Below are 27,378 nucleotides of genomic sequence, written 5' to 3' on the forward strand. Positions count from 1 at the left end.
CATGACACAGTTGTCAATTGTTCCAGCCTGGAGTCACGGCTCTTTGGATTTCCCTGACACTCTGACCAGTTCAGCAAAGCTAAGTCCTTGCTTGTCCTTTTGCAGTTCACTTGTTGTGGACTTTGTTGTTCAGCACTTTCTATGTTTTGCTCATTTGTCCAGCTTATCAGTATGAACCTATTCCGCTAAGCTGGAAGCTCTGGGCAGCAGAGTTTGCCCTCCACACCTTTAGTCAGGTGTGGAGACTTTTGCATTTCTCTGCGGTGGACTTTTTCTAGTTTTTATTACTGACCGCACAGTGTTCTGTCCTGTACTAATTCTATCTAGCTAGAAGTGGCCTCCTTTGCTAAATCTTGTTTCATACTACGTATGTCATTTCCTTCTCCTCTCACAGTCATTATTTGTGGGGGGCTGTCCTATCCTTTGGGGATTTTCTCTGAGGCAAGATAGCTTTCCTGTTTCTACCTTTAGGGGTAGCTAGTTCTCCGGCTGTGACGAGGTGTCCAGGGAGTGACAGGAACATCCCACGGCTACTGCTAGTGTCTGTGTTAAGATCAGGAACTGCGGTCTGTATAGTTACCACCTGCTCAGAGCTAGTCGCATGTCGCTCCTACATCACCAGACCACAACAGTAGCACTGTCAGATGACAAAAAATCTGGATACGACAACAAATATGATCCTTGCCTCTCACGCAACATTAAAATGGTTTATACTATAGCATACAGGGTCAAATTATTCATAAGACTAGCAAGGCTAAAGCCAAGGGACCCTGTAAGAACTTGGGGCACATCACTTTTTTTTTGAGGTCCTGTTACCTACACAATAGGGCTCCATTGCTCAAAGGCACTTTGCACTCATCAGACCTACAGACCATTAGATGCCTTCTCCCTTATTATGTCCCCATGAGCAATAGAATCTCGAAAGTACCCACAGGCCATTAGAATAAGCCAAAAAAAGTATTTCTTTTATAGAACTATATACAGAATATAGGGCTTTGTACTGTAGTCTAGAACTCAGGATCAGGTTGTCAGCTGGAGACAGAACATAGAACACAGAGATAGGTGCTGGGCCTAAAGTTTAGGCTCCCTGACCATTTGCAGTTCCTATATAAAATACCATATCCTTTAAGGCGCCCTTCACATGTACGTGTTCTAGTTTTCACACATACCGGAGACACATATCCACATATAAGTTTTCCATACGGACGTGTAAATGGGGTCTAAAGCAAGGTCTCGAAATGAAATGAGGACTGCATTATTAAATTTATGCTGGGCTATATGGCAACTTTGGTTGCAGCACAGACAAAGTCCCACACACAGATGTGCACCACACCAAAATATATAATTAGCCTCTGTACAACCCACTATTCAAAGTATAAATTGATAGACCACTCTGTGCTCCCCATTTACTATAATTAGCCCTTTTTCCTATGCAATAAAATTATAAATTATTAACCAATGTGCCTCCCCCCAATTCATTACAAGTCCCTGTTCTGAGTCCCCCTCAATTAATTGTGATTCCATGTCCGCTCTCCTGTCCTTCCGGTATCGTGCTCTTCCTCACTGTGTTAAAAAAAAGGAATCACTCCCTATCCCTCGAGGCGTCAAATTAATTCTGTTCCGGCCGGGTACCTGCAGAATGACGGAGTCAACATAATTGGAGCAGCTGAGTCATACAGAAAGTAATGGGCAGGAAGCCGCCGGGAATGGCTTACTACAGCTATTCTGTGACCTACTTTGTCCTAAGTAGAAGAAAAAATTGTGCTTCCCTTGCCCTGTCGGGGTCCAGCGGTGAGTCTTGGTGGCCATGTGTGGGGGATGTGGCCTACCCCAGCCAGACTTTCTGGTCTGGTGTAAATTATAGCAGAAATGTACTCCAGTCACTTTGTTGAATTCCACCTAAAGTACATTAAAGCTTTAAATCGGTTGTTTTACATTTTGACCAAATGTGACTTGTCTGAGCCTAAAAAAAAATATGTTTTAGAAATTTTTCTATATGTTTATTTTAAAGTCTTGGCCATTTGAATCACCTATCGCCACTACTTTTCTTTAACATCTTTAAGTCATGTGTAATTTTTATCTTGCTATGAAAAACGGATCTTTTAATTAAATCATATGGATATTGATTATTGAGAAGACCCCCTAAAATTCGTAATCAGATATTTAGCTTCTAATTAACATGTTTGATGCATCAGATCTTGTTAGGAGGATATATATACAGCTAATGTTCAAGGAGAAGTACATTTCTATAATAATACTGTTAGTCTGGGGAGGCACAGCTGAAGAAGGCATTCCATCCGTACATGTAGGAATGAAATCTGACCTAATCTCTGCTTCAGTGTGGATGTGGCATTGTAGCAACATCTGGAGACAGATGTTATCAGCTGGCTCGTTGGTCTAGGGGTATGATTCTCGCTTAGGGTGCGAGAGGTCCCGGGTTCAAATCCCGGACGAGCCCTTCTTTTATTTGTAATTTTAAGTAATTAATTTAGACATAATTATCCATTCTCAATACTTTAGCTTGAGTTGTCTAGCTTAACCTCTTAGTGACCGTGCCAAATTTTTTAAAATCTGACCAGTATCACTTTATGTGGTAATAGCTCTGGAACGCTTCAACAAATCCCAGTGATTTTGAGATTGTTTATTCATGACACATTATAATTTATGATAATGGTAAATTTAGGTCAACATGTTTTGTGTTTATTTACAAAAAATATCAGAAATTTGAGAAAAATGTTAAAATGCTCCCATTTGTCAATCTTTGAATGATTATCCCTTTAAGGCTGGGGTCACACTTGCGAGTTCTATGTGAGAAACTAGCGCGAGTCTCTCACCTCAATATCTGGCACTACTGCCGGCATTTCGGACCGGAGCGTTCAGCTGCATAGAAATACATGCAGCCGCACACTCCGGTCCCGAGTGTTGGCGGCAGTGCCGGGTATTGAGGCGAGAGACGCCTGCGAGTTTCTCGCATTGCAGTTGCAAGTGTGACACAGGCTTAATCTAGATAGTCATACCATAGAAAAACATTAATAAATAACATTTCTCTCATGTATGCTTTGCATCAGCACCATTTGTAAAGTGTTATTTTATTTTGCTAGCATTTTAGGGTCTCTATCACGACCTAGGCTCTTCAGGTGCTGCTTCGCCTCCAGGCGTGGTGTGGGCAATAACATACAGTCCTATGCCCTCCGGTTCTGCTATGTGTCCTAGAGTACCACACAGCCTCAGGCTCCCGGTGCCCTGTTCCTGCACTTCAGCTCTGAGGGTGCCCGGTCACAGTTCCCTTCTGAGCCTCTTTCCTCCTCTGTGCTCCTTTCCTCAGTAGCTCCACCACTTTCAACCCCTCGGGTTCATTTCCTTTCCTTGGAGCTGTAGCTCAGTCCTGGCTGCACAGCTCCACTGTCTGCTCTCTGCTCCAGACTTCCTTTCACTTTAGTGTCTCTCACCAACTGCCTAACCACTCCTCCAGACCAGAACACTTAAAGCTGGGGAAGCTCCCCTGAATCCGGGTCCTGAGCTCTCCCTTCTGGCCTGGATTCGGAATGTGTTGAATGTGGGTGCGTTACCTGGTAAAGAGAATCCACCTTGCCTCCAAGCATGATATTACCCTCCCAGAAGGGAAGGCAACATCACTGTAACAACTGGTTACCTGAGGTGTTACACACACAGCGCTTTTGGCAAACTACTCCCACAGACATGGGTTCAAGAATACACTCAGTGCCTTTTGCCACAGTAGTATGACAGACATGGTTGCCTAAGAGTAGAAAAAAATTGACACACAAATCACTCCCACCACTTTATTTGAAGATTCTAAAAAGTTTTGGGTACACACAGTGCTGTCACAGAGATGGGTGCAGACTACATATAGAGAGTGTTTTTGTAAAACTGTGCACACGCAAAACCTAAAACTGCCCCTCAATACAGAGCTGCATTCTGCCACTACACTAAGCAGAGTAGAAATAAAAAATAAGAATCTTGAACCAGGAGGAACAGATACAAGTGGAGGGAGGTGGATGTGGCGGTATAGTTGGAAAAGGTAGAGGAGGAGATAAAAAACTCAAAAAACTGTGTTGGCTATTTGTGGAAGAGGCCCGCAAATAAAACGAATGGCAAATAGAGTTAAAAACTGGCTGGATGCGGCTTTTATGTTTGTCTAGTCATACAAAGGTATGGACAAGTCATGTGGGATCATTGCCTGGTTCATTTTAAGGAATGTTAGGTAGCCCACGCTGAATGTGGACATTCAAATGCGCCTGTCTGTGATGAGTCCTGCCATGCTAAGCACATGTTCCAAACAGTACTCTTGCTGCAGAACAGGCCTGCACCCCAAAAGGCATAAAGAGCAAGCTCAGGCCATGTGTCCTATTTGGAGACTGAGAGGTTAAATGGGGCAGACTCATCTGTTAGTATGTGGAGATGTGTGCACAGGAAGTTTTCCACCATGTTGTAACGCTGCCTCCTACTAATGTAGACTGCATCAGATGGTGGTGCCAGATGTTATGGCGTGTTCATTATGTTTTTCTACATTTCAGCCATGCTTACCCTGCCTTCTGAGGTGCTGGCTTAGCACCAGCTGAGTTGATAACTTCCACCTGTGCCTTGTTATTCAACTGAAGCTGTTATGATCCTAGTGGTAGAGGATCTCAGGAGTTCCAGCTAAGTCCGCAAACACAAAAACCAGCTCATAGGGAAGTGGTAACTTGGCTGACCGCATATCTGATCCTGGCACAACAACTAGAAGTAGCCGGGGAACGTACCTACGTTGATTCTAGACGTCTCGCACCAGCCGGAGAACTAACTAACCCTTTCAGAGAAAATAAGACCTCACTTGCCTCCAGAGAAAAGACCCCAAAGTTATAATACAAGCCCCCAACAAATAATAACGGTGAGGTAAGAAGAAAAGACAAACGTAAGAATGAACTAGATTTAGCAAAGAGAGGCCCACTAATTAATAGCAGAAAATAGGAAGAGGACTTATGCGGTCAGCAAAAAACCCTATAAAAATATCCACGCTGAAGATCCAAGAACCCCCGCACCGACTAACGGTGTGGGGGGAGAATATCAGCCCCCTAGAGCTTCCAGCAAAAACAGAAATCACATTTTGAACAAGCTGGAACAAAATAAGAGCAAATGCAAAAGGACAAAAATAAGAAAGCAGAACTTAGCTTATCTTGCAAAACTCAGGGACCAGGAGTCAGGAGGAAAACAGACATAGACTGATTACATAGATTCCAGGCACTAGACTGAGTTTCCAGGAAGTCTAAATAGGAACACCCAAGGCCTAACGAACCAGGTGGGTACCAACCTGGGGAAGGATAATCCAAGTGCCATACCGCTAGTGACCACAAGAGGGAGCCAACAAATATAGTTCACAACAGTACCCCCCCTTTAAGGAGGGGTCACCGAACCCTCACCAAGACCACCAGGGCAATCAGGATGAGCAGCGTGAAAGGCACGAACCAAATCGGCCGCATGAACATCAGAGGCGGCCACCCAGGAATTATCCTCCTGACCATAGCCCTTCCATTTGACCAGATACTGAAGCCTCCGTCTAGAGAGACGAGAATCTAAGATCTTCTCCACCACGTACTCCAACTCGCCCTCAACCAACACCGGAGCAGGAGGCTCAACAGCAGGAACCATAGGCACAACGTACCGCCGCAACAAAGACCTATGGAACACATTGTGAATGGCAAACGACACAGGAAGATCCAAACGAAAAGACACCGGATTAAGGACTTCCAAAATTTTATAAGGACCAATAAAGCGAGGCTTAAACTTAGGAGAGGAAACCTTCAGAGGGACAAACCGAGAAGACAACCAAACCAAATCCCCAACACGAAGTCGGGGACCCACACCGCGGCGGCGGTTGGCAAAACGCTGAGCCTTCTCCTGTGACAACTTTAAGTTGTCCACCACATTATTCCAAATCCGCTGCAACCTATCCACCACGGAATCCACCCCAGGACAGTCAGAAGGTTCAACATGACCCGAGGAAAAACGCGGATGAAAACCAGAGTTGCAGAAAAATGGCGAAACCAAAGTAGCGGAACTAGCCCGATTATTGAGGGCAAACTCAGCCAATGGCAAGAAGGTCACCCAATCATCCTGATCCGCAGAAACAAAACATCTCAAATAAGCCTCCAGCGTCTGATTAGTTCGCTCCGTTTGGCCATTAGTCTGAGGATGAAAGGCAGATGAAAATGACAAATCAATGCCCATCTTAGCACAAAAAGATCGCCAGAATCTGGACACAAACTGGGATCCTCTGTCAGACATGATATTCTCAGGAATGCCGTGCAAACGAACCACATTCTGAAAGAACAAAGGAACCAGATCGGAAGAGGAAGGCAACTTAGGCAAGGGCACCAAATGGACCATCTTGGAAAAACGATCACACACCACCCAGATGACAGACATTCCTTGAGACACCGGAAGATCTGAAATGAAATCCATGGAAATGTGCGTCCAAGGCCTCTTCGGGACGAGCAAGGGCAAAAGCAACCCGCTGGCACGAGAACAGCAAGGCTTAGCCCGAGCACAAATCCCACAGGACTGCACAAAAGAACGCACATCCCACGACAGGGAAGGCCACCAAAAGGACCTAGCCACCAAATCTCTGGTACCAAAAATCCCAGGATGCCCTGCCAGCACCGAGGAATGAACCTCAGAGATAACTTTGCTGGTCTATTTATCAGGAACAAACAATCTATCAGGTGGGCAAGGGTCCGGTCTACCAGCCTGAAATCTCTGCAACACACGTCGCAAATCAGGAGAAATGGCCGACAAGATTACTCCCTCTTTAAGAATACCAGCTGGCTCTGAGATGCCGGGAGAGTCAGGCACAAAGCTCCTAGAAAGAGCATCAGCCTTCACATTCTTTGAACCAGGCAGGTACGAGACCACAAAGTCAAAACGGGAGAAAAACAACGACCAACGAGCCTGTCTAGGATTCAGGCGCTTAGCATACTCGAGATACATCAGATTTTTGTGATCAGTCAAGACCACCACACGATGCTTAGCTCCCTCGAGCCAATGACGCCACTCCTCAAATGCCCACTTCATGGCCAATAACTCCCGATTACCAACATCATAGTTCCGCTCAGCAGGCGAAAATTTCCTAGAGAAAAAAGCACATGGTCTCATCACAGAGCAACCAGGACCTTTCTGCGACAAAACAGCTCCGGCACCGATCTCAGAAGCATCCACTTCAACCTGAAAGGGAAGTGAGACTTCAGGCTGGCACAAAACAGGCGCCGAAGTAAACCGGCGCTTCAGCTCCCGAAAAGCCTCCACGGCTGCAGGAGCCCAATTAGCAACATCAGAACCTTTCTTGGTCATATCCGTCAAAGGTTTAACAACGCTAGAAAAATTAGCAATAAAACGACGGTAGAAATTAGCAAAACCCAAGAACTTCTGAAGACTCTTAACAGACGTGGGTTGAATCCAATCATGAATAGCTCGGACCTTGACTGGGTCCATCTCCACAGTAGAAGGGGAGAAAATAAAGCCCAAGAAGGAAACCTTCTGGACTCCAAAGAGACACTTTGAGCCCTTCACAAACAAAGCATTATCACGCAAAACCTGAAACACCATCCTGACCTGCTTTACATGAGAATCCCAATCATCAGAAAAAAACAGAATATCATCCAGATAAACAATCATAAATTTATCTAGATACTTCCGGAAGATGTCATGCATAAAGGACTGAAACACTGAAGGAGCATTAGAGAGCCCAAAAGGCATCACCAAGTACTCAAAATGACCTTCGGGCGTATTGAACGCAGTTTTCCATTCATCTCCCTGCTTAATGCGCACAAGGTTGTACGCACCACGAAGATCTATCTTGGTGAACCAACTGGCACCCTTAATCCGAGCAAACAAGTCCGACAATAGTGGCAAAGGATACTGAAATTTGACAGTGATATTATTCAGAAGCCGATAGTCAATACAAGGTCTCAAAGACCCGTCTTTCTTGGCCACAAAAAAGAATCCCGCACCAAGAGGGGAAGAAGATGGACGAATATGTCCCTTCTCCAAAGACTCCTTTATATAAGAACGCATTGCGGCATGCTCAGGTACAGATAGATTAAATAATCGTCCCTTAGGAAATTTACTACCAGGAATCAAATCTATAGCGCAGTCACAGTCCCTATGAGGAGGAAGGGCACTGGACCTGGACTCACTGAATACATCCTGATAGTCCAATAAATACTCCGGAACTTCAGAAGGAGTAGAAGAGGCAATAGAGACCGGCGGGGAATGGCAATGAATTCCCTGACAACCCCAACTTGACACAGACATAGCCTTCCAATCCAAAACTGGATTATGGGTCTGTAACCATGGCAGACCCAAAACGACCAAATCATGCATTTTATGCAGAACAAGAAAACGAATCACCTCCCGATGTTCAGGAGTCATGCACATGGTCACTTGTGTCCAATACTGCGGTTTATTCTCCGCCAATGCCGTAGCATCAATTCCTCTAAGAGGAATAGGATTTTCCAAAGGCTCCAGGACAAAACCACAGCGCTTGGCAAATGACAAGTCCATAAGACTCAGGGCAGCACCAGAATCCACAAATGCCATAACAGGGTAGGAAGACAATGAGCAAATTAAAGTCACAGACAAAATAAACTTAGGCTGCAAATTACCAATGGCGACAGGACTAACAACCTTTGTTAGGCGTTTAGAGCATGCTGAGATAACATGTGTAGAGTCACCGCAGTAAAAACACAACCCATTCTGACGTCTATGATTTTGTCGTTCAGTTTTAGTCTGAATTCTATCACATTGCATTGAGTCAGGTGTCCGTTCAGACAATACTGCCAGAGAATTAGCAGATTTGCGCTCCCGCAAACGCCGATCAATCTGAATGGCAAGAGTCATAGAATCATTCAGACTTGTAGGGATGGGAAACCCCACCATCACATTCTTAATGGCCTCAGAAAGGCCATCTCTGAAATTTGCGGCCAGAGCACACTCATTCCATTGAGTAAGCACGGACCATTTCTGAAATTTTTGGCAATACACTTCAGCTTCATCCTGGCCCTGAGAGATAGCCAGCAACGCTTTTTCTGCCTGAATTTCAAGATTAGGCTCCTCATAAAGCAATCCGAGCGCCAGAAAAAACGCATCAATATTTGCCAATGCAGGATCTCCTGGTGCCAATGAGAAGGCCCAATCCTGAGGGTCGCCACACAAGAAGGAGATAACAATTTTAACTTGCTGAGCTGAGTCTCCAGACGAACGAGGTCTCAAAGATAGAAACAATTTACAATTATTCCTAAAATTCCTAAATTTAAATCGATCTCCAGAGAACAGCTCAGGAATAGGTATCTTAGGCTCTGACATAGGACTACAAGTAACAAAATCCTGAATGCCCTGCACTCGTGCAGCAAGCTGATCCACACTAGTAATCAGAGTCTGAACATTCATGTCTGCAGCAGGGCTTCAAGCCACTCAGAGAAAAAGGGGAAGGAGAAAAAAAAACAACTCAGAACTTTTTTTTTCTTTTAATCCCGCTTCAGCAATGCATTAAATATTCTCTTTTTGGGCCTGGAATACTGTTATGATCCTAGTGGTAGAGGATCTCAGGAGTTCCAGCTAAGTCCGCAAACACAAAAACCAGCTCATAGGGAAGTGGTAACTTGGCTGACCGCATATCTGATCCTGGCACAACAACTAGAAGTAGCCGGGGAACGTACCTACGTTGATTCTAGACGTCTCGCACCAGCCGGAGAACTAACTAACCCTTTCAGAGAAAATAAGACCTCACTTGCCTCCAGAGAAAAGACCCCAAAGTTATAATACAAGCCCCCAACAAATAATAACGGTGAGGTAAGAAGAAAAGACAAATGTAAGAATGAACTAGATTTAGCAAAGAGAGGCCCACTAATTAATAGCAGAAAATAGGAAGAGGACTTATGCGGTCAGCAAAAAACCCTATAAAAATATCCACGCTGAAGATCCAAGAACCCCCGCACCGACTAATGGTGTGGGGGGAGAATATCAGCCCCCTAGAGCTTCCAGCAAAAACAGAAATCACATTTTGAACAAGCTGGAACAAAATAAGAGCAAATGCAAAAGGACAAAAATAAGAAAGCAGAACTTAGCTTATCTTGCAAAACTCAGGGACCAGGAGTCAGGAGGAAAACAGACATAGACTGATTACATAGATTCCAGGCACTAGACTGAGTTTCCAGGAAGTCTAAATAGGAACACCCAAGGCCTAACGAACCAGGTGGGTACCAACCTGGGGAAGGATAATCCAAGTGCCATACCGCTAGTGACCACAAGAGGGAGCCAACAAATATAGTTCACAACATGAAGCCTCCCTGTCTGGTGGGAAAGCCATTAGTAGTTTATCTACCAGCGTGTGCATGTAATCATGCACTTTGCTATCCCTTTCCAGTGATGGAAGTAATGATGATACGTTGTCCCTGTAGCAGGGATCCATCAGGGTGGCCACCCAGTAATCTGCACTGGTAATAATACGGGCAACTCGGCAGTCATTTTGAAGGCATCGCATCATGGATTGGCTGATGTGTGCAAGGCTGCCCAGAGACAACAACAAGCTGTCCTCAATGGAAGGTATTCTGGGTACTCTGTATAGAGATGCTCACAAAGTATGAAACAGTGTCTGAAAGTGTAGGAAGACAGAATTTGTTGAGTGCCTGAAAAGTTAAAAAGTGAGCATTCAAGTAAAGGAGAGCAGCACGCAATGTAAATATAATTCAGTGGGAAGTAGACTGGTGGTAGTTGGCTCAACAATGCTGGGTATAAAGCAACATAATTAGAAGTGTAGTTTCTACATGGCTGAAGTATTATAAAGTATTAGAGGTGTTTGGACTGGGAACACAATGATAAGCAGTTGGATCGCCCCCAGGCTCAGGGCAGTGGGGTACTCGGTACCGGGTCCCTCTGTCTCGGTTCTGGGGATGTCACGGTGGCCCGACCTGGTCCGTGGCCCTGCTAAGGGGTGCCCAATTAAAGGTGTAGTTTGTCAAGTGTTCATGATGCCACCTGTGGTGTTCGGTCAGGATGACCGACGCTGCTAGGGATCCGCTGGGGTGATGGAATGGCAGCTAGATGATATACCTTCCCACAGGTGAAGTATGTCCCCAGGGCTTCCCTTGATGAGTAGGTGGTAATGGTGAATGTTGTAAGGCACGATGAATAATGAGGACACAAAGGTTGCAGTCTCTTTACCTTTTACTGAAGACTTCGGCGTCCACAGTCCAGAGTACTGTTCACAGGGCTGGCTGAGTCCGGCCGGTCCAAAGGCACATCCAGAGTTCCCTTTGCAGGTGGAAATCAGTAGCCTTCCTACTAGCGCCTGTGTGTTGTAGTACCTCCCTGCTGAGCACCACGGGATAGTCCTCACAACTGTCGTGTATGTTTCTGTTTCTCTCTCTCCGTCCCCCAGATGGTATGGATAGGACGACCCGTATGACGGGGTAGGCCTGGAGCTATTTTATAGAGACCCTAGTGATGCCCCTCCCCCACAATCTGCCTCCGTTGTCTTCATTAGGTTAAAGGTTGGGCAGCCAACTTGGAATTAACTGTCCTGCCGTGTTTCAAAGTAATGCGTAGAGCCAATTACTCCCTCGGTTGTCATGAATCCCCAATGGCTAGGGATAGCACAGGATGAGCAAAGTATAATAAATATCGGACGAGCTCTAGGGTGATGGAACCTGGGCTGACCGCTGCCCTACGCCTGACAAACGCAACTAGAGATAGCCAGGGAGCGTGCCTACGTTGGTTCTAGACGCCACGCACCAGCCTAAGAGCTAACTAGTACTGCAGAGAAAACAAAGACCTCACTTGCCTCCAGAGGAATTAACCCCAAAGATATAGTTGCCCCCCACATGTATTGACGGTGAAATGAGAGGAAGGCACACACATAGAGATGATGTATATAGCTTTAGCAAATAGAGGCCCGCTGAAAACTAGAAAGCAGAATGACACAAAAGGGGACTGAGCGGTCAGCAAAAAACCCTAATCAAAAAAAACCATCCTGAGATTACAAGAACCCATGTGCCAACTCATGGCACATGGGGAGAACCTCAGTCCACTAGAGCAACCAGCTAACAAAGAGACATTCTAAGCAAGCTGGACAAAAAAACCAAACAACTGAAAATCAGCACTTAGCTTATCCTGAAAGATCTGGGAGCAGGTAGGCAGGAACCAAACAGAGCACATCTGAACACATTGATAGCTGGCAAGGGAAATGACAGAGAGGCCAGGTAAAATAGGAAACACCCAGCCTCTGATGGACAGATGGAAACCAAAGGCCGTAACCCACCAAAGTCACCCAGTACCAGCAGTAACCACCAGAGGGAGCCCGCAAACAGAATCCACAACAGTACCCCCCCCTTGAGGAGGGGTCACCGAACCCTCACGAGAACCCCCAGGGCGATCAGGGTGAGCTCTATGGAAGGCGCGGACCAAATCAGTCGCATGAACATCGGAGGCGACCACCCAGGAATTGTCCTCCTGACCATAACCCTTCCACTTAACCAAATACTGGAGTTTGCGTCTGGAAACACGAGAATCCAAGATCTTTTCAACAACATACTCCAATTCTCCCTCCACCAGCACCGGAGCAGGAGGCTCGACCGAAGGAACAACAGGCACCTCATACCTCCGCAACAACGACCGATGGAACACATTATGAATAGCGAACGATGCTGGGAGATCCAAACGGAAAGATACAGGGTTAAGAATCTCCGAGATCCTATAAGGACCGATGAACCGAGGCTTGAACTTAGGAGAAGAGACCTTCATAGGGACAAAACGAGAAGACAACCACACCAAGTCCCCAACAAGAAGTCGGGGACCCACGCGGCGACGGCGATTAGCAAACTGCTGAGTCTTCTCCTGAGACAACTTCAAATTGTCCACTACCTGATTCCAAATGTGATGTAGCCTGTCCACCATCACGTCCACTCCAGGACAATCCGAAGACTCCACCTGACCAGAGGAAAAACGAGGATGAAACCCCGAATTACAAAAAAAAGGAGAGACCAACGTGGCCGAACTAGCCCGATTATTAAGAGCAAATTCGGCCAGTGGCAAAAAAGCAACCCAGTCATCCTGATCAGCAGAAACAAAACACCTCAAATAAGTTTCCAAGGTCTGATTAGTTCGCTCCGTCTGGCCATTCGTCTGAGGATGGAATGCAGACGAGAAAGACAAATCAATGCCCATCTTGGCACAAAACGTCCGCCAAAATCTAGACACAAACTGGGATCCCCTGTCAGAAACGATATTCTCCGGAATCCCATGCAAACGAACCACGTTCTGAAAAAACAAAGGAACCAACTCAGAGGAGGAGGGCAACTTAGGCAAGGGCACCAAATGAACCATCTTAGAAAAGCGGTCACACACAACCCAGATAACGGACATTTTCTGTGAAACCGGGAGATCAGAAATAAAATCCATGGAAATGTGCGTCCAAGGCCTCTTCGGGATGGGCAAGGATAACAACAACCCACTAGCCCGTGAACAGCAAGGCTTAGCTCGAGCACACACTTCACAAGACTGCACAAAGGTACGCACATCCCTAGACAAGGAAGGCCACCAAAAAGACCTGGCCACCAAGTCTCTTGTACCAAATATTCCAGGATGACCAGCCAACACAGAAGAATGGACCTCGGAGATGACTCTACTGGTCCAATCATCCGGAACAATAAATAATAAATAAATAATAAATAACAATAAATAATAATAATAATAATAATAATAATAACAAACAGTCTTTCTGGTGGACATCGATCCGGTTTATCCACCTGAAACTCCTGCAATGCGCGTCGCAAGTCTGGGGATACGGCGGACAATATTACCCCATCCCTAAGGATACCAGCAGGCCCAGTGTCTCCAGGAGAGTCAGGCACAAAACTCCTGGAAAGAGCATCTGCCTTCACATTCTTTGAACCTGGCAGGTATGAAACCACGAAATTGAAACGAGAAAAAAATAACGACCAACGAGCCTGTCTAGGATTCAAACGCCTGGCAGACTCAAGGTAAATGAGATTCTTGTGATCAGTCAAGACCACCACGCGATGTTTAGCACCCTCAAGCCAATGACGCCACTCCTCAAATGCCCACTTCATGGCCAAAAGCTCCTGATTACCCACATCATAATTGCGCTCGGCGGGCGAGAATTTTCTAGAGAAGAAAGCACATGGCTTCATCACCGAGCCATTAGAACTTCTCTGTGACAAAACCGCCCCCGCTCCAATCTCGGAAGCATCAACCTCCACCTGGAAAGGAAGTGAAACATCTGGTTGACACAACACAGGAGCAGAAGAAAACCGGCGCTTAAGTTCCCGAAAGGCCTCCACGGCCGCAGGAGACCAATCAGCAACATCAGCACCCTTTTTAGTCAAATCAGTCAAAGGTTTAACAATACTGGAAAAATTAGCAATGAACCGACGATAAAAATTAGCAAACCCCAAGAACTTCTGAAGGCTCTTAACAGATGTAGGTTGTGTCCAGTCACAAATAGCCTGAACCTTAACGGGATCCATCTCAATAGTAGAAGGAGAAAAAATGTACCCCAAAAAAGAAATCTTCTGGACTCCGAAGAGACACTTTGAGCCCTTCACAAACAGAGAATTGGCCCGCAAAACTTGAAACACCTTCCTGACCTGTAGAACATGAGACTCCCAGTCATCAGAAAACACCAAAATATCATCCAAATACACAATCATAAACTTATCCAGATATTCACGGAAAATATTGTGCATAAAGGACTGAAAGACTGACGGAGCATTGGAGAGTCCAAAAGGCATTACCAAATACTCAAAATGGCCCTCAGGCGTATTAAATGCGGTTTTCCACTCATCACCCTGTTTTATCCGCACCAGATTATACGCACCACGAAGATCTATTTTAGTGAACCACCTAGCCCCCTTAATGCGAGCAAACAAATCCGTAAATAATGGCAATGGATACTGGTATTTGACTGTAATCTTATTCAGAAGGCGATAATCTATACAAGGCCTCAGGGAACCATCTTTTTTTGCCACGAAAAAAAAACCTGCTCCCAGAGGGGACGAAGATGGATGAATATGTCCCTTTTCCAAGGACTCCTTAATATAATTCCGCATAGCAGTATGCTCTGGCAGTGACAGATTAAATAAACGACCCTTAGGGAACTTACTGCCAGGAATCAATTCTATAGCACAGTCACACTCTCTATGGGGAGGGAGCGAATTGAGCTTAGGCTCCTCAAAAACATCCCTATAATCCGACAAAAACGCAGGGATCTCCGAAGGAGTAGATGAAGCTATAGAAATCGGAGGTGCATCATCATGAACCCCGTGACATCCCCAGCTTAGCACAGACATTGTTTTCCAGTCCAGGACGGGATTATGAGTTTGTAACCATGGCAGACCAAGCACTAGTACATCATGTAAATTATACAGTACAAGGAAGCGAATCACCTCCTGATGAACGGGAGTCATGCGCATGGTCACTTGTGTCCAATACTGCGGTTTATTCATAGCCAATGGTGTAGAATCAATTCCCTTCAGAGGAATAGGAACTTCCAGAGGTTCCAGACTAAAACCGCAGCGTTTAGCAAATGACCAATCCATAAGACTCAGGGCAGCGCCTGAATCCACATAGGCATCGACGGAAATGGAAGACAGTGAAAAAATCAGAGTCACAGACAAAATGAACTTAGACTGCAGAGTATCAATGGCAAAAGATTTATCAACCCTTTTTGTGCGTTTAGAGCATGCTGATATAACATGAGCTGAATCACCACAATAAAAACACAAACCATTTTTCCGCCTATAATTTTGCCGTTCACTTCTGGACTGAATTCTATCACATTGCATAGTCTCAGGTGCCTGTTCAGAAGACACCGCCAACTGGTGCACGGGTTTGCGCTCCCGTAAACGCCGATCAATCTGAATGGCCATAGCCATAGACTCATTCAGACCTGTAGGCGCAGGGAACCCCACCATAATATCCTTAATGGCCTCAGAAAGACCATTTCTGAAGTTTGCAGCCAGGGCGCACTCATTCCACTGAGTAAGCACCGACCATTTCCGAAATTTCTGACAATATATTTCCGCTTCATCATGCCCCTGAGAGAGGGCTAATAAAGCCTTTTCAGCCTGAATCTCTAGGTTAGGTTCCTCATAGAGCAATCCCAATGCCAGAAAAAACGCATCCACACTGAGCAATGCAGGATCCCCTGGTGCCAATGCAAATGCCCAATTCTGAGGGTCGCCCCGTAGGAACGATATAACAATCTTGACCTGTTGAGCAGGGTCTCCAGAGGAGCGAGATTTCAAAGAGAGAAACAATTTACAATTGTTCCTGAAATTCAGGAAGGTAGATCTATCTCCAGAAAAAAACTCTGGAATAGGAATTCTAGGTTCAGACATGGGAGTGTGAACAACGAAATCCTGTATGTTTTGAACCTTTGCCGCGAGATTACTCAGGCTGGAAGCCAAACTCTGGACATCCATGATAAACAGCTAAGATCAGAGCCATTCAAGGGCTAAGAGGAGGTAAGAAGCAGCTAGACAGCAATTAAGGGCTAGGCAGCAAAACTCTGAAGGAAAAAAATATATATATATTTTCCTTGAACACTTCTTTTTCTCCTGCTTCAGCCCAAACAATTAACACTTTGTGGGCCGGCTATACTGTCATGAATCCCCAATGGCTAGGGATAGCACAGGATGAGCAAAGTATAATAAATATCGGACGAGCTCTAGGGTGATGGAACCTGGGCTGACTGCTGCCCTACGCCTGACAAACGCAACTAGAGATAGCCAGGGAGCGTGCCTACGTTGGTTCTAGACGCCACGCACCAGCCTAAGAGCTAACTAGTACTGCAGAGAAAACAAAGACCTCACTTGCCTCCAGAGGAATTAACCCCAAAGATATAGTTGCCCCCCACATGTATTGACGGTGAAATGAGAGGAAGGCACACACATAGAGATGATGTATATAGCTTTAGCAAATAGAGGTCCGCTGAAAACTAGAAAGCAGAATGACACAAAAGGGGACTGAGCGGTCAGCAAAAAACCCTAATAAAAAAAAAACCATCCTGAGATTACAAGAACCCATGTGCCAACTCATGGCACATGGGGAGAACCTCAGTCCACTAGAGCAACCAGCTAACAAAGAGACATTCTAAGCAAGCTGGACAAAAAAACCAAACAACTGAAAATCAGCACTTAGCTTATCCTGAAAGATCTGGGAGCAGGTAGGAAGGAACCAAACAGAGCACATCTGAACACATTGATAGCCGGCAAGGGAAATGACAGAGAGGCCAGGTAAAATAGGAAACACCCAGCCTCTGATGGACAGATGGAAACCAAAGGCCGCAACCCACCAAAGTCACCCAGTACCAGCAGTAACCACCAGAGGGAGCCCGCAAACAGAATCCACAACACTCGGTGTTCCGGCCACCGGCTACGCGCCTCAGAAGGATGTTGCCGATCTTAAGGCAGGACTCCTCCTGGTATTATCTCCTTGTGCTGTGATCTCGTTTCTCACTTCTCCACAATACACTTCGCTTCGTGTCCTTTCTTAGGATGCTGCCGCAATGAGGTGAAGGCCCAGCTCCGTAACGTTCTATCTCTTGCTATGTCTCGGTCAGGATCCCAAGCCTGACAGGGACCTCTGTCTGCAGCTCAGGTGTTCCTCCTTCTCCCCCTGTCTGCCTGACAGGTCTTCTCTGGGTCTCACCCAGGCAGCTTTCTCCCTAACTTCCTATCCAACCCCCAGTTTTACCTGAGTGTGAGGAGTGGCCTAATAGATAGAACCTTTTGCTCCCCCTGGTGGCCAGAGTGTGAAGTGCAGTGTGTGACTGTGATACCTGGTCAGGTGAACTCTTTTAGTACCATCAGACGTACCATCACTCCCCCTGGTGGGAGAGCGACATTACTGCAAAGACCAGGACTCTGGGGCGCTGCACGTATGGCCTGAGGCTATACTCTAGCTTGGATAGTGTTACAAATACTGTTGTGAGGAGGTTTGAAAAGCCTCATTCAATGAAACTTAGAACCAGTAAGCTTACAATGTATGAGTTGTGACTACTAAGCAGAAGAATCTGGCTCTTTTTAATAAATCAGAATATAAGTGATTGTCCATTCCTTTTCTACATAAAAAAAAACTTGTTTTGCTTGATAAACGCAGACCAAATCTCCAACTACTTTCATATTCCCAATAAACTGATTAATAAGCATGGATATAGTTTGCCAACGTAAATGTGGGCTAGGTAAAAATGAGAGATAGATAGATGTCCATTTTTCACATCCACTTCCTATGTCATAGGATCCCTGAGAATGAGCCAGTCACAAGAGAACCCGCTGCTTGGACCATCAGAGATGAGTGGGTATTGCCTGGGAGATCTGCTGGCATGGTCTATTGCCATTGTTACTGATAAGGAATAACTTCTCAGTCTCCTAAGGATGACGTCACAACCTTCTCTAAAGATTAAAGAAAGTTTTATTGTAGCCATAAGAGCTCTGATAAATGTTAGAACAGAACTGCCTCCATTATGTCAGGGCACAATTGCCTTCTCAAGGGAAAATAATTATTGCATGCGAGCTATATTTGTAATCAATGGCTGAGGGGTTACATCCTTAGGATATAATGGTGACAGATGAGGATAACTGTGATGTCTCACCTTGTGAGATGGATGCCCCCGAATGAGTTGTTCTTGAGCAACAAACACAGTTGGCTTTAGTGCAGCAGAATGGCTGAGTCGGCGAGGAGTGGTGTCAAAGATGTGATAGCATGGCAGAGTTATAACAGAGTTGAATGGCATGTCAGAGCTGGAATAGAGTTGACTGGTGTGACAGAGCTGGAAAAGAGTTTACTGGTAGTATCAGAGCTGAAATAGAGTTTACTGGTATTGCAAAGCTGGAGCAGATTTTTCTCGTGTGGCAGGGCTGGAGCAGAGTTTACTGGTGTGACGGAGCTGGAGCACAGTTTACTGGTGTGGCAGAGCTGGAGCAGAGTTTACTGTTGTGACGAAGATGGAGCAGAGTTTACTGGTGTGGCAGAGCTGGAGCAGAGTTTACTGGTTTGACAGACCTGGAGCACAGTTTACTGGTGTGGCAGAGCTGGAGCAGAGATTACTGGTGTGGCAAAGCTGGAGCAGAGTTTACTGGTGTAGCAGAGCTGCAGCAGAGTTTACTGGTGTGGCAGTGCTGGAGTGCAGTTTACTGGTGTGGCAGAGCTGGAGCAGAGTTTATTGGTGTGGCAGAGCTGGAGCGCAGTTTACTGGTGAAGCAGAGCTGGAGCACAGGTTACTGATGTGGCAGAGCTGGAGCACAGTTTACTGGTGTGGCAGAGCTGGAGCAGAGTTTATTGGTGTGGCAGAGCTGGAGCACAGTTTACTGATGTGGCAGAGCTGGAGCACAGTTTACTGGTGTGGCAGAGCTGGAGCACAGTTTACTGGTGTGGCAGAGCTGGAGTGCATTTTACTGGTGTGGCAGAGCTGGAGCACTGTTTACTGGTGTGGCAGAGCTGGAGCACCGTTTACTGGTGTGTCAGAGCTGGAGCACAGTTTACTGATGTGGCAGAGCTGGAGCACAGTTTACTGGTGTGGCAGAGCTGTAGCACAGCTTACTGGTGTGGCAGAACTGGAGCAGAGTTTATTGGTGTGGCAGAGCTGGAGCACAGTTTACTGGTGTGGCAGAGCTGGAGCAGAGTTTACTGTGTGGCAGAGCTGGAGCGCAGTTTACTGGTGTGGCAGAGCTGGAGCAGAGTTTATTGGTGTGGCAGAGCTGGAGCGCAGTTTACTGATGTGGCAGAGCTGGAGCGCAGTTTACTGATGTGGCAGAGCTGGAGCACAGTGTACTGATGTGGCAGAGCTGGAGCACAGTTTACTGGTGTGGCAGAGCTGGAGCAAAATTTATTGGTGTGGCAGAGCTGGAGCACAGTTTACTGGTGTGGCAGAGCTGGAGCACAGTTTACTGATGTGGCAGAGCTGGAGCACAGTGTACTGATGTGGCAGAGCTGGAGCACAGTTTACTGGTGTGGCAGAGCTGGAGCAAAATTTCTCGGTGTGGCAGAGCTGGAGCACAGTTTACTGGTGTGGCAGAGCTGGAGCACAAATTACTGATGTGGCAGAGCTGGAGCACAGTTTACTGATGTGGCAGAGCTGGAGCACAGTTTACTGGTGTGGCAGAGCTGGAGCACAGTTTACTGGTGTGGCAGAGCTGGAGCGCAGTTTACTGATGTGGCAGAGCTGGAGCACAATTTACTGATGTGGCAGAGCTGGAGCACAGTTTACTGGTGCGGTAGAGCTGGAGCACAGTTTACTGATGTGGCAGAGCTGGAGCACATTTTACTGATGTGGCAGAGCTGGAGCACAGTTTACTGGTGTGGCAGAGCTGGAGCACAGTTTACTGGTGTGGCAGAGCTGGAGCACAGTTTACTGATGTGGCAGAGCTGGAGCACAGATAACTGGTGCGGCAGAGCTGGAGCACAGTTAACTGATGTGGCAGAGCTGGAGCACATTTTACTGATGTGGCAGAGCTGGAGCACAGTTTACTGGTGTGGCAGAGCTGGAGAACAGTTTATTGGTGTGGCAGAGCTGGAGCGCAGTGTACTGATGTGGCAGATTTGGGGCAGAGTTTACTGATGTGGCAGAGCTGGAGCACAGTTTACTGATGTGGCAGAGCTGGAGCGCAGTTACTGATGTGGCAGAGCTGGAGCACAGTTTACTGATGTGGCAGAGCTGGAGCACAGTTTACTGGTGTGGCAGAGCTGGAGCAGAGTTTATTGGTGTGGCAGAGCTGGAGCACAGTTTACTGGTGTGGCAGAGCTGGAGCAGAGGTTACTGTGTGGCAGAGCTGGAGCACAGTTTTCTGGTGTGGCAGAACTGGAGCAAAGTTTATTGGTGTGGCAGAGCTGGAGCACAGTTTACTGGTGTGGCAGAGCTGGAGCACAGTTTATTGGTGTGGCAGAGCTGGAGCACAGTTTACTGGTGCGGCAGAGCTGGAGCACAGTTTACTGATGTGGCAGAGCTGGAGCACATTTTACTGGTGCGGCAGAGCTGGAGCAGAGTTATTGGTGTGGCAGAGCTGGAGCGCAGTTTACTGATGTGGCAGAGCTGGAGCACAGATTACTGATGTGGCAGAGCTGGAGCACAGTTTACTGGTGTGGCACAGCTGGAGAACAGTTTACTGATGTGGCAGAGCTGGAGCACAGTTTACTGGTGTGGCAGAGCTGCAGCAGAGTTTACTGATGTGGCAGAGCTGGAGCAGAATTTACTGATGTGTCAGAGCTGGAGCGCAGTTTACTGGTGTGGCAGACCTGGAGCAGAGTTTCCTGTGTGGCAGAGCTGGAGCACAGTTTACTGCTGTTGCAGAGCTGGAGCAGAGTTTATTGGTGTGGCAGAGCTGGAGCACAGTTTACTGGTGTGGCAGAGCTGGAGCAGAGTTTACTGTGTGGCAGAGCTGGAGCACAGTTTACTGGTGTTGCAGAGCTGGAGCAGAGTTTATTGGTGCGGAAGAGCTGGAGCAGAATTTACTGATGTGTCAGAGCTGGAGCGCAGTTTACTGGTGTGGCAGACCTGGAGCAGAGTTTCCTGTGTGGCAGAGCTGGAGCACAGTTTACTGCTGTTGCAGAGCTGGAGCAAAGTTTATTGGTGTGGCAGAGCTGGAGCACAGTTTACTGGTGTGGCAGAGCTGGAGCAGAGTTTACTGTGTGGCAGAGCTGGAGCACAGTTTACTGGTGTGGCAGAGCTGGAGAAAAGTTTATTGGTGTGGCAGAGCTGGAGCACAGTTTACTGGTGTGTCAGAGCTGGAGCACAGTTTACTGATGTGGCAGAGCTGGAGCACAGTTTACTGGTGTGGCAGAGCTGGAGCAGAGTTTATTGGTGTGGCAAAGCTGGAGCACAGTTTACTGGTGTGGCAGAGCTGGAGCAGAGTTTACTGTGTGGCAGCGCTGGAGCGCAGATTACTGGTGTGGCAGTGCTGGAGCAGAGTTTATTGGCGTGGCAGAGCTGGAGCGCAGTTTACTGATGTGGCAGAGCTGGAGCACAGTTTACTGATGTGGCAGAGCTGGAGCACAGTTTACTGGTGTGGCAGAGCTGAAGCAAAATTTATTGGTGTGGCAGAGCTGGAACACAGTTTAGTGGTGTGGCAGAGCTGGATCACAGTTTACTAATGTGGCAGAGCTGGAGCACAGTTTACTGGTGTGGCAGAGCTGGAGCAAAGTTTATTGGTGTGGCAGAGCTGGAGAAAAGTTTATTGGTGTGGCAGAGCTGGAGCACAGTTTACTGGTGTGTCAGAGCTGGAGCACAGTTTACTGTTGTGGCTGAGCTGGAGCACAGTTTACTGGTGTGGCAGAGCTGGAGCAGAGTTTATTGGTGTGGCAAAGCTGGAGCACAGTTTACTGGTGTGGCAGAGCTGGAGCAGAGTTTACTGTGTGGCAGCGCTGGAGCGCAGATTACTGGTGTGGCAGTGCTGGAGCAGAGTTTATTGGCGTGGCAGAGCTGGAGCGCAGTTTACTGATGTGGCAGAGCTGGAGCACAGTTTACTGATGTGGCAGAGCTGGAGCACAGTTTACTGGTGTGGCAGAGCTGAAGCAAAATTTATTGGTGTAGCAGAGCTGGAACACAGTTTAGTGGTGTGGCAGAGCTGGATCACAGTTTACTAATGTGGCAGAGCTGGAGCACAGTTTACTGGTGTGGCAGAGCTGGAGCAAAGTTTATTGGTGTGGCAGAGCTGGAGAACAGTTTACTGGTGTGGCAGAGCTGGAGCAGAGTTTACTGTGTGGCAGAGCTGGAGCACAGTTTACTGGTGTGGCAGAGCTGGAGAAAAGTTTATTGGTGTGGCAGAGCTGGAGCACAGTTTACTGGTGTGTCAGAGCTGGAGCACAGTTTACTGATGTGGCAGAGCTGGAGCACAGTTTACTGGTGTGGCAGAGCTGGAGCAGAGTTTATTGGTGTGGCAGAGCTGGAGCACAGTTTACTGGTGTGGCAGAGCTGGAGCACAGTTTACTGGTGTGGCAGAGCTGGAGCACAGTTTACTGTTGTGGCTGAGCTGGAGCACAGTTTACTGATGTGGCAGAGCTGGAGCAGAGTTTATTGGTGTGGCAAAGCTGGAGCACAGTTAACTGGTGTGGCAGAGCTGGAGCAGAGTTTACTGTGTGGCAGCGCTGGAGCGCAGATTACTGGTGTGGCAGTGCTGGAGCAGAGTTTATTGGCGTGGCAGAGCTGGAGCGCAGTTTACTGATGTGGCAGAGCTGGAGCACAGTTTACTGATGTGGCAGAGCTGGAGCACAGTTTACTGGTGTGGCAGAGCTGAAGCAAAGTTTATTGGTGTGGCAGAGCTGGAGCACAGTTTAGTGGTGTGGCAGAGCTGGAGCACAGTCTACTAATGTGGCAGAGCTGGAGCACAGTTTACTGGTGTGGCAGAGCTGGAGCAAAGTTCACTGATGTGGCAGAGCTAGAGCACAGTTTACTGATGTGGCAGAGCTGGAGCACAGTTTACTGGTGTGGCAGAGCTGAAGCAGAGTTTATTGGTGTTGCAGAGCTGGGGCACAGTTTACTGATGTGGCAGAGCTGGAGCACAGTTAATTGCTGTGGCAGAGCTGGAGCAGAGTTTACTGTGTGGCAGCGCTGGAGCGCAGTTTACTGGTGTGGCAGTGCTGGAGCAGAGTTTATTGGCGTGGCAGAGCTGGAGCGCAGTTTACTGATGTGGCAGAGCTGGAGCACAGTTTACTGATGTGGCAGAGCTGGAGCACAGTTTACTGGTGTGGCAGAGCTGGAGCAAAGTTTATTGGTGTGGCAGAGCTGGAGCACAGTTTAGTGGTGTGGCAGAGCTGGAGCACAGTTTACTGGTGTGGCAGAGCTGGAGCAAAGTTTATTGGTGTGGCAGAGCAGGAGCACAGTTTAGTGGTGTGGCAGAGCTGGAGCACAGTTTACTAATGTGGCAGAGCTGGAGCACAGTTTACTGGTGTGGCAGAGCTCGAGCAAAGTTTATTGGTGTGGCAGAGCTGGAGCGCAGTTTTCTGATGTTGCAGAGACGGAGCACAGTTTGCTGGTGTGGCAGAGCTGAAGCACAGTTTACTGGCTTGGCAGAGCTGGAGCAGAGTTTACTGATGTGGCAGAGCTGGAGCACAGTTTACTGATGTGGCAGAGCTGGAGCATAGCTTACTGTTGTGGCAGAGCTGGAGCACAGTTCACTGATGTGGCAGAGCTGGAGCACAGTTTACTGGTGTGACAGAGCTGGAGCAGAGTTTATTGGTGTGGCAGAGCTTGAGCACAGTTTACTGATGTGGCAGAGCTGGAGCAGAGTTTACTGATGTGGCAGAGCTGGAGCACAGTTTACTGGTGTGGCACGGCTGGTGCAGAGTTTACTGATGTGGCAGAGCTGGAGCGCAGTTTACTAATGTGGCAGAGCTGGATCACAGTTTACTGGTGTGGCAGAGCTGGAGCACAGTTTACTGGTGTGGCAGATCTGGAGCAGAGTTTATTGGTGTGGCAGAGCAGGAGCACAGTTTACTAGTGTGGCAGAGCTGGAGCAGAGTTTACTGTGTGGTAGAGCTGGAGCGCACTTTACTGGTGTGGCAGAGCTGGAGCAGAGTTTATTGGCATGGCAGAGCTGGAGCGCAGTTTACTGATGTGGCAGAGCTGGAGCACAGTTTACTGATGTGGCAGAGCTGGAGCACAGTTTACTGGTGTGGCATAGCTGGAGCAAAGTTTTTTGGTGTGACAGAGCTGGAGCACAGTTTACTTGTGTGGCAGAGCTGGAGCACAGTTTACTAGTGTGGCAGAGCTGGAGCACAGTTTACTGGTGTGGCAGAGCTGGAGCAGAGTTTATTGGTGTGGCATAGCTGGAGCACAGTTTACTGATGTGGCAGAGCTGGAACACAGTTTACTAATGTGGCAGAGCTGGAGCACAGTTTACTGATGTGGCAGAGCTGGAGCACAGTTTACTGGTGTGGCAGAGCTGGAGGAAAGTTTATTGGTGTAGCAGAACTGGAGCACAGTTTACTGGTGTGGCAGAGCTGGAGCAGAGTTTACTGATGTGGCAGAGCTGGAGCGCAGTTTACTGATGTGGCAGAGCTGGAGCACAGTTTACTGATGTGGCAGAGCTGGAGCACAGTTTACTGTTGTGGCAGAGCTGGAGCACAGTTTACTGGTGTGGCAGAGCTGGAGCAGAGTTTACTGTGTGGCAGAGCTGGAGCGCAGTTTACTGGTGTGGCAGAGCTGGAGCAGAGTTTACTGTGTGGCAGAGCTGGAGCACAGTTTACTGGTGTGGCAGAACTGGAGCAGAGTTTATTGGCAAGGCAGAGCTGGAGCGTAGTTTACTGATGTGGCATGTTGTGAATTCCGTTCTCGGGCTCCCTCCTGTGGTCGTGACTCGTGAGTGGTACTTTGTGAGTTCTGTTCATGGGCTCCCTCTGGTGGCTTTGAGTGTTACGGCTGGTCTGTAGCTGGGCTCCAGCTGCCTCATTTCCTGCTAGGCTTGCTGCCTATTTAACTCCACCTGGACCTTTACTTGTCGCCTGCTGTCGTTGTATTCAGTACTGGTTCAGATCTCTCTGGGACTTCCCTTGTGACCTGTCTCCCCATGGAGAAGCCAAGTTTATGCTAGTCTGTTTTTGCTCATTGCTATTTGAAAATGTTTCTCAGTATATGATGAGTTCAGTCCAGCTTGCTTATTTGCTATTTGATTGCTAGCTGGAAGCTCTGGGGTGCGGAGTTGCGCCCCTCACATCGTGAGTCTGTGTATTCTCTGCGTGGATAATTTTTGTAGCATTTTATACTGACCGCACAGATTCCTTGCTATCCTCTGACTATTTAGTTATTAGCGGGCCTCATTTGCTAAAACCTATTTTCATTTCTATGTTTGTGTTTTCCTCTTAACTCACCGTCATTATTTGTGGGGGCTGCTCTCACTTTGGGGAAAATTTCTCTGAGGCAAGTGAGGCTTTGTTTCTCTCTAGGGGTAGCTAGTTTCTCAGGCTGTGCAGAGGCGTCTAGGCCGAGTTAGGAACGCTCCACGGCTGCCTATAGTGCGTGTTGATAGGATCAGGATTGCGGTCAGTAAAGTTCCCACATTCCCAGAGCTCGTCTTATTTTTTGGTTTACCTATCAGGTCAGTTCATGTGTTCTTACCACCAGAACCATAACAGTACAGCAGGCCAGTAAAGTGTTAATGCATCGCAAAAGAGGGATAAGAGAAGCTCTGAGGTTTTTTTTTTCCTCTGCAGTGTGTTTAGCCTCTCTCCTCCCCTTAATCTCTGGGTGGTTCAGGACTCAGCTGCAGATATGGACATTCAAGGTCTGTCCTCTTGTGTGGATCAGCTCGCTACAAGGATACAAAGCATTCAGGATTATGTAATTCACAGTCCTATGTCAGAACCTAAAATACCAATTCCTGAGCTGTTCTCTGGAGATAGGTCTAGGTTTTTGAATTTCAAAAATAATTGCAAATTGTTTCTTTCTCTGAGACCTCATTCCTCTGGTGACCCTGCTCAGCAAGTTAAAATTATTATTTCTTTGTTACGTGGTGACCCTCAAGATTGGGCATTCTCCCTGGCGCCAGGAGATCCTGCATTGCTAAATGTGGATGCGTTTTTTCTGGCGCTTGGATTGCTTTATGAGGAACCTAATCTAGTGGACCAGGCAGAAAAGATTTTGCTGGCTCTCTCTCAGGGTCAGGATGAAGCAGAGGTTTACTGTCAGAAGTTTAGGAAGTGGTCTGTGCTCTCTCAATGGAATGAGTGTGCCCTGGCAGCGATTTTCAGAAAGGGTCTTTCTGAAGCCCTTAAGGATGTTATAGTGGGGTTCCCCACGCCTGTGGGTCTGAATGAGTCAATGTCTTTGGCCATTCAGATTGATCGGCATTTGCGGGAGCGCAAACCTGTGCACCATCTGGCGGTGTTTTCTGAACAGAAGCCTGAGTCTATGCAATGTGACAGGATTCTGACCAGAATTGAACGGCAAAATCACAGACATCAGAATGGGTTGTGCTTTTACTGTGGTGACTCCACTCATGTTATCTCTGACTGTTCTAAGCGCACAAAAAGGTTCGCTAAGTCTGTCACCATTGGTACTGTACAGCCTAAATTCATTTTGTCTGTTACTTTGATTTGCTCTCTGTCATCCTACTCTGTTATGGCTTTTGTGGATTCAGGCGCTGCCCTGAATTTGATGGATTTGTCATTTGCCAGGCGCTGTGGTTTTATCTTGGAGCCATTGCAGTTCCCTATTCCACTAAAGGGAATTGATGCTACGCCATTGGCCAAGAATAAGCCTCAGTACTGGACTCAAGTGACTATGTGCATGACTCCTGCACATCAGGAGGTTATTCGCTTTCTGGTGTTACATAACTTGCATGATGTTGTCGTGTTGGGTCTGCCATGGCTGCAGGT

The 27,378-nt window shown here is 47.3% G+C and overlaps 1 protein-coding gene and 1 non-coding gene across 3 annotated transcripts in view; both read left to right on the plus strand.

Moving 5' to 3' along the window:
* LOC143815688 (uncharacterized) overlaps window positions 1-27,378 on the plus strand; it is a 187,274-nt gene that overhangs the window by 17,773 nt on the left and 142,123 nt on the right. The gene's annotated exons all lie outside the window — the stretch shown is intronic.
* On the plus strand, window positions 2,387-2,458 carry TRNAP-AGG (transfer RNA proline (anticodon AGG)). Its single transcript has one exon. It is a non-coding gene; the product is annotated as a tRNA-Pro (tRNA).

The sequence above is a fragment of the Ranitomeya variabilis genome, chromosome 3 (genome assembly GCF_051348905.1).
Source record: "Ranitomeya variabilis isolate aRanVar5 chromosome 3, aRanVar5.hap1, whole genome shotgun sequence".
Classification (NCBI taxonomy): Eukaryota; Metazoa; Chordata; class Amphibia; order Anura; family Dendrobatidae; genus Ranitomeya; species Ranitomeya variabilis.